Genomic DNA, 12,064 nt, shown 5'->3' with positions numbered 1-12,064 from the left:
TACTTTAACATGGGCTGTCTATTGTTACACCACCTAAATAGCAGCCGTAACTTTGCGACGCGAAAAGCCGACTAGCGACGACGTAACGAACGCGCGTACCTTCGTGGATCGCCGTAAACAGCTAATTTGCATTCCCGACGCGGAAAACGACGCGATCTCCACCCAGCGGCCGCCGAAGTATTGCATCCTAAGATCCGAAGGCGTACAAAGCCATACGCCTGTCGGATCTTAGCCAAATGCCGTTGTATCTTTGTTTGTGAATTACAAATAAAGATACGACGCGGCAAATTTGAAAGTACGCCGGAGTATCAGCAGATATCAGCAGATACTCCAGCGTACTTATTCTGTGAATCTGGCCCACTGTCTCCTGGGAAGCTGAGTGTCCCGCCTATCACGGAACAGAAGAAGTAGGAGGCGCGGCTTTGAAAAACGGATGGCCGCGATTCTGCATGTCTTAGGATAAGGTAAGGGATGTTAGGTTACCGGCGTATAAGACGACCCCCCGACTTTTAAGAAGATTTTAAGGGGTTAAAAAGGCGTCTTATACGCCGGAAAATACGATAACTCAAATATAAAGTGTATAAAATAAATCTGACATCATTAATTGTTACATTTCGATACTAAATGAAAAAAAAAATGTATCATTCCGTCTTTCTCTGTGAGATTTCATAAACATCGGATCTCTTCGAGATTCTTTCCTCCTGAATTATTATTCTGGCCAATGAAATGAAATAACAGCCAAGCGTTTGACGCACCTAAATACAGCGGAATGCGTTGCTCGTGTTTACAAGTGTCCAGCGTTTCGTTTTTTTCCCCCAAATATCGATACTCCGGGATGCGCGGGCTGCAGGTTTTTTTTTTCCTGCCACTGAACGGCCCATGTGTGTCATTAAGGGGCAGGAAAAAAGAACGCCAGATACCTCGAAGAGCCACATTGACCACTTACCACCGCGGTATAGCCGAAGGACGGCTACAGCACAGCCGGCTAGTTCTGGTACGCTGTCATATGACAGCATGCCGGGACCGCGCCCACCGTGCATCCGCGGCAGGGCGCGGGCTTATCACAGATTGAGGAACAAAAAGCCAATCAGTGGCTCTTTACCACATGATCACCTGTGTCCAATGACAGCTGATCCAGATGTAAACAGAAGCCTGTTGTAACGACCGCCATTTTATTCCCTAGGGCCTCTGCTAATATATATATATATACACAGGGCCGCCATCAGGAATTATGGGGCACCTTACACAGCTTCAGGCATGGGCCCCTTGAAGCAGAGAATCAGGGGGGGGGGGGTAGGGGTGGGGGTTCTGCCGCCTCAAATTGAGAAGTGGGGGGGCTGCCACGAATTGAGAAGCGGAGGGTGCTGCAGCTGTGAATTGAGGTCGGGGGGCTTTGAGTGCTGGTGAAAAAAAAATGGGGGGGTTGCCCTGGGGACCTGTGGGCCCCTTACAAAAAAATGAATAAAAAAAAATATATGAGATATAAAACTAAATATATAAAAAAGGGGGGGTTGCCATCCGGGGCCCTGGGGACCTCTGGGCCCTTAAATAAAAACCAAAAAAAATATATATATATAAAAAAATAATAATAAATAAAATAGTCCAAGGGAGGGGGGCGAGCACGACACTCTACACCAGGGAAAAGGCCTCGCATTACGGTGTGGAGTTACAGACAGAAGAACAGGAAGTGAGGATTTCTCCGAAGAAATAAGGACATTTAAAAGCAAAAGCAAAAGCAAAATGGAAGGATGAGGTAATTGAAGGAGGACGGCACTCAGGTGAAGGAAGATATTTAGGGGGAAAAATTGTACCTTTACAACCCCTTTAACCGCTTCCCGACCACCGCATGTAGATATACGTTGGCAGAATGGCACGGACAGGCACATTGGCGTACCTGTACGTCCCTGCCTTTCCGCGGGTCGGGGGTCCGATCGGGACCCCCCCGCTACATGTGGCAGTCGGATTCCCTCGGGGAGCGATCCGGGACGACGGCGCGGCTATTCGTTTCTAGCCGCCCCCTCGCGATCGCTCCCCGGAGCTGAAGAACGGGGAGAGACGTATGTAAACACAGCTTCCCCGTGTTTCACTGTGGCGGCGCATCGATCGAGTGATCCCTTTTATAGGGAGACTCGATCGATGATGTCAGTCCTACAGCCACACCCCCCTACAGTTGTAAACACACACTAGGTGAAACATAACCCCTACAGCGCCCCCTGTGTTTAACTCCCAAACTGCAACTGTCATTTTCACAATAAACAATGCAATTTAAATGCATTTTTTGCTGTGAAAATGACAATGGCCCCAAAAATGTGTCAAAATTGTCCGAAGTGTCCGCCATAATGTCGCAGTCACGAAAAAAATCGCTGATCGCCGCCACTAGTAGTAAAAAAAAAAAAAATGCAATAAAACTATCCCCTATTTTGTAAACGCTATAAATTTTGCGCAAACCAATCGATAAACGCTTATTGCGATTTTTTTTACCAAAAATAGGTAGAAGAATACGTATCGGCCTAAACTGAGGAAAAAAAATTATATATATGTTTTTGGGGGATATTTATTACAGCAAAAAGTAAAAAATATTGTCCAAATTCCAAATTGTCGCTCTATTTTTGTTTATAGCGCAAAAAATAAAAACCGCAGAGGTGATCAAATACCACCAAAAGAAAGCTCTATTTGTGGGGAAAAAAGGACGCCAATTTTGTTTGGGAGCCACGTCGCACGACCGCGCAATTGTCTGTTAAAGCGACGCAGTGCCGAATTGTAAAAACCCCTTGGGTCATGTAGCAGCATATTGGTCCGGTCCTTAAGTGGTTAACAAAAAATTTATGTAAATAACGATTCGACACCAAACAATTTTTTTCGTTCTGCACATGTCTTTTCTGTATGTAAGAGCCAACAAGAAGTTTGCATTGGTTCCTTTAGGGAATTTATTTTCTTCATTAGAAGAAGGTGTTCCCAGATCGCCATGTGAATTTCCGAAGGCAGTGGGGGTTGGGCTGGTTCACCGCCGCATTGACTGAATAAGAAAAACCAAACCCGCGCCTTCCACAATCGCTCCCTCCGAGGGTCTCAATGTTCAGTTTTGACTGGAGCATACAATATGTTGAAGAAAACATTAGCAGAGATTTCTTTTTTTCCTCGGAGACCGCTCTATCCAGAATTGTTATTATGTGGCATTTAATGTGCACTTAACGCTTCGGTAATTGCTGTTTTCCAATCAATTTTCCCCTTTTGAAGAGGCCTGAGAGCCGGGGCGGCACAATGAGGCCGATTCAGGCTGAATGGATGACTTTCAGAAAGATTTGCACTAAGAAAGCACCTGAAAAGGGAATAGTGCCGCCGGGCACGCAGGGCGCCGACAATGCCGGAGGATTTTGATGGGGTCGTAATTCCGAAGACAAAGGTCGCCCGAAGAGAGAGTGAAAATCAAACTTCGGGCGCTGCGCCAAGAACGGGGGGGGATTTTTTTTCTGGCCTCCTTATGGCTTCCATCCTGTTCGTCGTACCTGCAGTACATCGGGAGCGGGTGGGAACTCTATTTAGCGGCATGCCTTGTGCGGTGCCAAGGACATGCAGAACCCGTATTTCTGTTTCAAGGTCAGAAAAGCGAGGTCTGCTATAATAAGTTCTCCACTGAATTGCAGTCCAAACAGCCACAGCTGAACGAATAATGGAAGATCCACTTTTACGGGATGCTCATTATTCTCTCTGCTGGGTGAGGAGACATTTTAGTAAAGTTACCTGAATTTGCTGTCATTCCCTGCCGGGACATACTAAAACATTTAATGCGAAAATGGCTTAATGAAGCTTAACGAGTGTAACAAAGTGCCTAAACTTGTTAGCATTTCAAACATATCCTAGAAGTTTCATGGGTTTTGGCCTCCCACCAGGAAATACATTTCCTTGAAACTTTGCACAGCCAACATTGTTATCCTGAAGGGCCTGGTATGGAATTTGAGGGGACCCACACACATTTTTTTTTTTTATTTTGGTTCGGGGTTCCTCCTAATATTCATACCAGACCCAAAGGGTCCGCAGCCCCGTCTGCATGGAACGGCCATGGAGAAGTGGAAAAGAAGACAGCGCTTTCCAGGGCTGGACTGGGACAAAAATTTGGCCCTGGACTTCATCTAGACTGGCCCACTTTGACAGGTCTCTCCCATGGCGGCCGGACAACTCCCGCACCCCCAGCCACCCAAGCCCCCTCTCCCCCTTCACTAGCCACTAGCTGTTCTACTTTATTAGAGTAGAACGACTGGTGCTGGTACTTTTATAGGCGGTACCAGTGGGGAAGCTAGACATTATTTCACCCGGGGAAAAGAATCAGTTCGGTGCCCCCCCTTATGGGACAAGATTAGGCAGAAGTGAGAAACTCCCAGGCCATAGCTGTTGAGTCAGCTGTCTGTCCCCTCCCCCCATGCTCCTCTGTCGTCGTCCCTGCTCCTCTGGTCCTCCCCCTGCTTCTCTGATCCCCCCAGGTGAGTGCTGCGGGGAGGGAGAGGAGATGAGCGCTGCAGGAAGGGAGAGACAGAGGAGCGGAGGGGGGCGGCGGTCTGCTGTCACTGAAGCCGGCCCACTGAGCCAATGGCCCACCGGGAAACTCCCTGTAGTCCCAATGGCCAGTATATCCCTGGCGCTTTCCATAGAATCCCATAAAAATCACCAGTAATTAAGACACATGTTTTTCAAATTGTTTAACTCCACTGGATGGCCGGAGGCCACCATGGGTAAGGGTCACTCCCAGAATCAATTGGGCCATGTGCAGCTGATGAGTTTAACTACTTGGGATCCACTAGCCATCAATTGACGGCTACAGCGCGGATCCCAAAATCCAAGTGGACGTCAATTGGACACAGCCAATCACAGATCGCCGCAAACAGCCAATCAGAGTGGCCGTTTGCGATGCGATCTGTGCGGCCAATGAGAGATGATCTCATATGTAAACATATGAGATCATCTCTCATTCTCCTGGAGAGGAGACCGATCTGTGTCTCTTGTACATAGAGACACAGATCGGTCACCTCCCTCAGTCACCCCCCCTCCACCTACAGTTAGAACACTATATAGGAAACATATTTAACCCCTTCCTCACCCCCTAGTGTTAACCTTCTTCAATGCCAGTCACATTTATACAGTAATTAGTGCATATTTATAGCACTGATCGCAGTATTAATGTGAATGGCGCCAAAAATGTGTCCGATGTGTCCGCCATAACGTCGCAGTCCCAAAAAAAAAAAAAACAGATCTCCGCCATTTCTAGTAAAAAAAAAAATAATAAAAAATAATAATTCTGTCCCCTATTTTGTAAGCGCTATAACTTTTGCGCAAACCAGTCGCTTATTGCGATTTTTTTTTTTTTTTTTACCAAAAATATGTAGAAGAATACGTATCGGCCTAAACTGAGAAAAAATATGTGTTTTTTTTTTAAAATTGGTATAATATAGTAAAAAATATTGTATTTTTTTCAAAATTGTCGCACTTTTTTGTTTATAGCGCAAAAAATAAAAACCGCACAGGCGATCAAATACCACCAAAAGAAAGCTCTATTTGTGGGGAAAAAAGGACGTCAATTTTGTTTGGGAGCCCCGTCGCACGACCGCGCAATTGTTAGTTAAAGCGACGCAGTGCCGAAAGCTGAAATTTCACCTGGGCAGGAGGGGGGTATATGTGCCCAGTAAGCAAGTGGTTAAATAACCTGTTTGGTGGCAGCATCTTGTAATAGTTCCTTACTTACTGGAGGAACCTTTATACCCCAATACATCTATCTAGACACCATTTACAGTTTGAAAATCAAACAAAAACTGAGCCCTTCCCAAGGGGCCCACCGCAGGTGCCTCAAACGTTGTTGCCTTTAATTCTACCCTGACTTCAGTAGTATTTACAGGCAGTTCTAGACAAAGTCCTTGTAAATACCATGGGAATAGTTGCAAGTTCTGTACATTCTAATAACCATTATACAAAAAAAGAAGCTTAATTTTATGTGTCCTCCTAAGCCTGGAGCTTGGTGTGATTAAGTCCGGCTCACTTTCTTCTCTGCTAGAGTTGTAATTTCCATTAGCTCCAGACAAGGCCATATCTAAACAAGACGATAATTTATGACATTGTGATAAGAGAGACTTAAATGCACCTAAAATTTGTTTCTGCGTGGAGAATGTGCTCTTTGCTTGTTAAGGAAGCTCATTAAATATTTATTAGATACCATTATACTTATTTATTACACAGATCGGTGGTAACCTTTTACCGTGATTAGCTTGGCCTGTCCTAGACGTTATCTATGATACATCGATGATGTTATTTGCCTTGTTTCTTTAGAATACTTTAATTCCCATCAGGTCTTTCCATTCCCTTCCTTTAATACATAAATTAACTGATATTATCCACAAATGCATAAATAAACGTGTATTTCTTAAGATATTGTGCCTGAGGGGCCGCAATATCCTGTTTGACTGACACGGGAGCTACCGATTCTCCTTCCACCGAGCCATTTATGTGTAGCTAATAAAGGGGGCTCCAAACTTTCTAAACAAAGGGCCAGTTTACTGTTCTTAAGGCTTTTGGGGGGCCGGACTGTAGCTATTGAGAGTAGAAAAGGTCCTGATGTCAGTGGAAAAAAAAACAATGCCCCACCCTTGGTGTCTATGATATATCGATGATGTTATTTGCCTTGTTTTTTTTTAAATACTTTAATTCCCATCAGCTCTTTCCATTCCCTTCCTTTAATACATAAATTAACTGATATTCTCCACAACTGCATAAATAAATGTGTATTTCTTAAGAATATGTGGCTGAGGAGCCGTTTGTTTGACTAACACGGGAGCTACCAATTCTCCTTCCACCGAGCCATTTATGTGTAGCTAATACAGGAGGCTCCAAACTTTCTAAACAAAGGGCCAGTTTACTATTCTTAAGACTTTTGGGGGGCCGGACTGTAGCTATTGGGAGTAGAAAAGGTCCTGATGTCAGTGAAAAAAACCAATGCCCCATCTTTGGTGTCTATGATACATCGATGATGTTATTTGCCTTGTTTTTTTTTTTTTAAATACTTTAATTCCCATCAGCTCTTTCCATTCCCTTCCTTTAATACATAAATTAACTGATATTATCCACAAATGCATAAATAAAAGTGTATTTCTTAGGATATTGTGGCTGAGGAGCTTTCTCTGCTTGACCAAATCAGGAGCTACCGATTCTCCTTCCACCGAGCCATTTATGTGTAGATAATACAGGGGGGCTCCAAACTTTCTAAACAAAGGGACAGTTAACTGTTCTTAAAGCAGAGTTCCACCCAAAAGTGGAACTTCCACTCATCAGATTCCTCCCCCCTCCAATGCAACAATTGCCACCTTTCAGGGGGAGGGGGGATGGGATAGGAGGTATCCTTTCCCACTTCCGGGAGTCCGGAACGCAGGCTGTGATGTCAGCGCGGGGGTTCCCTCGTCCTCCCTCCTACTCCCCCGGCCGCCGGGCCAGTAGTAGAGAGGAGCGGGCCTCTCACATGCACAGTAGGGTTCCCAGCATGAAGCCGCAAGGCTACACGGCCGGGTACCCTTACCCACAATGGCGGCTGCAGCACCCGACAGGTGATAGAAACATCAGCTGCAGGTGCCGAACTTGCTGGACTCCAGGACAGGTAATGTCAATTTATTAAAAGCCAGCAGCTTCAGTCTGTGTAGCTGAGGTTTTTTCTCTTTTTTTTTGCCAAAACACCGCTTTAAGACTTTTAGGGGGCCGGACTGTAGCCATTGGGAGTATAAAAGGTCCTGATGTCAGTGAAAAAAAAAAAAAAACAATGTCCCATTTTTGGTGTCTATGATACATCTTTCCATTCCCTTGCTTTAATACATAAATGAACTGCAATTATCCTCAAATGCATAAATAAATGTATATTTCTTAGGATATTGTGGCTGCGGAGCTCTCTGCTTGACCCGAATCAGGAGCTACCGATTCTCCTTCCACCGAGCCATTTATGTGTAGAAAGTTTGGAGCCCCCTGTATTAGCTAAACAAAGGGCCAGTTTACTATTCTTAAGACATTTGGGGGGCCGGACCGTAGCCATTGGGAGTAGAAAAGGTCCTGATGTCAGTGGAAAAAAAACAATGCCCCAATGTCAACAATGTCTATGATATATCGATGATGTTATTTGCCTTGTTTTTTTTTTTTAATACTTTAATTCCTATCAGCTCTTTCCATTCCCTTCCTTTAATACATAAATTAACTGATATTATCCACAAATGCATAAACAAATGTGTATTTCTTAAGAATATGTGGCTGAGGAGCCGTCTGTTTGACTGACACAGGAGCTACCGATTCTCCTTCCACCGAGCCATTTATGTGTAGCTAATAAAGGGGGCTCCAAACTTTATAAACAAAGGGTCAGTTAACTGTTCTTAAGACATTTGGGGGGCCGGACTGTAGCCATTGGGAGTAGAAAAGGTCCTGATGTTAGTGGGAAAAAAAACAATGCCCCATCTTTGGTGTCTATGATATATCGATGATGTTATTTGCCTTGTTTTTTTTATAAATACTTTAATTCCCATCAGCTCTTCCCATTCCCTTCCTTTAATACATCAATTAACTGATATTATCCACAAATGCATAAATAAGTGTGTATTTCTTAGGATATTGTGGCTGAGGAGCTCTCTCTGCTTGACCAAATCAGGAGCTACCGATTCTCCTTCTACTGAGCCATTTATGCATAGCTAATAAAGGGGGCTCCAAACTTTCTAAACAAAGGGGCAGTTTACTGTTCTTAAGACTTTTGAGGGGCCAGACTCTTGCCATTTAGAGCAGTGGCAGCTCATAATGCAGAGCGCAGGGGTTCCACCCCCCCCCCATCCATCCGTCTGGCACCCAATGGACACATGGATTCCAGAGGCTCTAATAGGCATCAAAAAAGGTTGGGCTCGGGCCACTGTGCCCCGAGCACACCCACTTATGTGACAATAGTGCAAGAATAGCTGCGATTGCCTTCCTGATTCTCCTCCTGGCCAATCAGCAAGCGGGTCCTGAGACCCGTTACCCGATTGGCTGATAGCAGAGGTGATCCTATTGGCCGCCTAGCAGAGGGAGGAGACGCACGGTGGAAGACGCTGTGATGCAGAGGAGGTGGAGATGCACAGGAAGTCACTGCCAGGAGGAGCGCTGCCCACAATGGGGTGAGTGTGGGGGGTGGTGGGTGACCCGACCGACTGGGGGAGGTGGCTGTGGGTGCATGACCCCTCCCGAAAAAAAAATTAGGTAGGCAAATGGACGTACCTGTATGTCCCCTTTAAGAAGCCATGTGGGGTGCGTGGCGTGCGGAGGCGTGCACTCGTGCCTGAGGCACTCTCCTTGACCCTGCGACCTACAGACTCGATGTCCACCGGTGTCCTGCAATCGAGTCACGGAGAGGCAGAACAGGGGGATGTTTATGTAAACAAGGCATTTCCCTGTTCTGCCTAGTGAGAGGACACTGATCTACTGCTCCCTGTGATCAGGAACAGCGATCAGTGTCGTGTCACATATAGCCCCGCCCCCACACAGTAAGAATCACTCCCTAGATCACACTTTACCCCTTCCTTGCCCCCTAGTGGTTAACCCCTTCCCTGCCAGTGTCATTTACACAGTAATCAGTGCATTTTTATAGCACTGATCGCTGTTTAAATGACAATGGCCCCAAAATAATGTCAAAAGTGCCCGATGTGTCCGCCATAATGTCGCAGTCACGATAAAAAAGACAGATCGCCGCCATTACTAGTAAAAAAAAAATAATAATAATAAAAATGCCATAAATCTATCCTCTATTTTGTAGCCGCTATAAATTTTGTGCAAACCGATCAATATACGCTTATTTACCAAAAATAAGTAGAAGAATACGTATCGGCCTAAACCGAGGAAAAAAAATATTTTTATATATTTTTTGGGGGATATTTATTATAGCAAAAAGTAAAAAATATTGCTTTTGTTTGAAAATTTTCGCTTTTTTTGTTTATAGCGCAAAAAATAAAAACTGCAGAGGTGATCAAATACCACCAAAAAAAATCTCTATTTGTGGGGGAAAAAAAGGCCGACGATTTTTGTTTTAAGAGCCACTTCGCACGACGGAAATTGTCAGTTAACCACTTAAGAACCACCTCCTGCACATACACGTCGGCAGAATGGCACGGCTGGGCACAAGCACGTACCTGTACATCCTCTTTAAGTGCCCAGCCGTGGGTCGCGGGCGCCCGCCCGTGACCCGGTCAGAAGCTCCGTGACCGCGGCCTCAGGACCCGCGGACCCGATCGCCGCTGGAGTCCCGCGATTGGTCCCTGGAGCTGAAGAACGGGGAGAGCTGTATGTAAACACACCGTCCCCGTTCTTCACTGTGGCGCTTTCATCGATCGTGTGTTCCCTTTTATAGGGGGACACAATCGATGATGTCACACGTCCAGCCCCGCCCCCTACAGTTAGAAACACATATTAGATCACACACAACCCCTTCAGCGCCCCCTTGTGGTTAACTCCCAAACTGCAATTGTCATTTTCACAGTAATCAGGGCATTTTTATAGCATTTTTTGCTGTGAAAATTACAATGGTCCCAAAAATGTGTCAAAATTGTCCAAAGTGTCCGCCATAATGTCGCAGTCACGAAAAAAATCGCTGTAGTAAAAAAAAAAATATTAATATAAATGCCATAAAACGATCCCCTATTTTGTAGACGCTATAACTTTTGCGCAAACCAATCGATAAACGTTATTGCGATTTTTTTTTTACCAAAACAATGTAGAAGAATACGTATCGGCCTAAACTGAGGGAAAAAAAACGTTTTTTTTTATATATTTTTGGGGGATATTTATTATAGCAAAAAGTAAAAAATATTGCATTTCTTTTCAAAATTGTCGCTCTATTTTTGTTTATAGCACAAAAAATAAAAACCGCAGAGGTGATCAAATACCACCAAAAGAAAGCTCTATTTGTGGGGATAAAAGGACGCCAATTTTGTTTGGGAGCCACACCGCGCAATTGTCAGTTAAAGCGACGCAGTGCCGAATCGCAAAAACTGTCCGTGTCCTTTAGCGGCATAAAGGTCCGGGTCTTAAGTGGTTAAAACCACGCAGTGCCGAATCGCAAAAAAAAAAAACTGGCCCGGTCCTCATATCCCAACTTTTCCAAAACGGAAAATCCAAAACTCTTTTCTCAGCAATGACACCTCAAAGTATTTCTGTTCTTCTTCCTGTGTTCTGTTTCCTGATGGAGTCATTAGTAATCAGTTTATACGGTACATTTCTATTTCTGCATGCATATTAAACAGGATGCTATACATATCTGCGCAGGCAGGAGAGAGGAGCATAAAACGCGCTTGTGATCTTTTCCAAACTCCCCGAAGGCTGCCTGGCCCAGGGGGGGAAATCACATGAATTATAATGCGATTCTCTCTCTCTGGAGAGAAAACCGCATCAATTACGTTATGGAAATGCCGCTGTCCTGCAAAGAAAATCATCATCAGTGCATCCAAGAGAGAGAGGGGGGTCAGGTCCGGTCCTGAAAACGGTTTACTGTTTTTGAAGTAAAAAAAAAAATAAGGTGAAAAACAGTTATGTAAATAAAGACGCCATATCACCCCGTTAATAACCACTTCAGCCCCAGGAACCATTTCGCTGATCAGAGACCGGGGCCACTTTCTGCGATTCGGCACTGCGTCGCTTTAACTGACAATTTTAGGAATACGAATTTACGAATTGCGATCATAAGGATTTTTTTTAGTTTTTTTGGTGCAATGTGTATCCAAAATAAGTAACATCATGGAGATACGTGACCTGGGGGGGGGGGGGGGGGGGCGGGGTCTCTCTACTATTGGAGGATCTGCCTATATTAACCACTTCAGCCTTGGAAGAATAGACCCCCTTCCTGACAAGAGCAAATTTTTGCGATTCAGCACTGCGTCGCTTTAACTGACAATTGCGCGGTCGTGGCTCCGAAACAAAATTGACGTCCTTTCCCCCCCCCCCCCCCCACAAATAGAGAGATTTATTTTGGTGGTATTTGATCACCTCTGCGGTTTTTATTTATTTTTGCGCTATAAACAAAAATAGAGCGACAATT

Source organism: Rana temporaria, chromosome 4 (genome assembly GCF_905171775.1).
Source record: "Rana temporaria chromosome 4, aRanTem1.1, whole genome shotgun sequence".
Lineage (NCBI taxonomy): Eukaryota > Metazoa > Chordata > Amphibia > Anura > Ranidae > Rana > Rana temporaria.
This window is presented reverse-complemented; position numbering follows the sequence as displayed.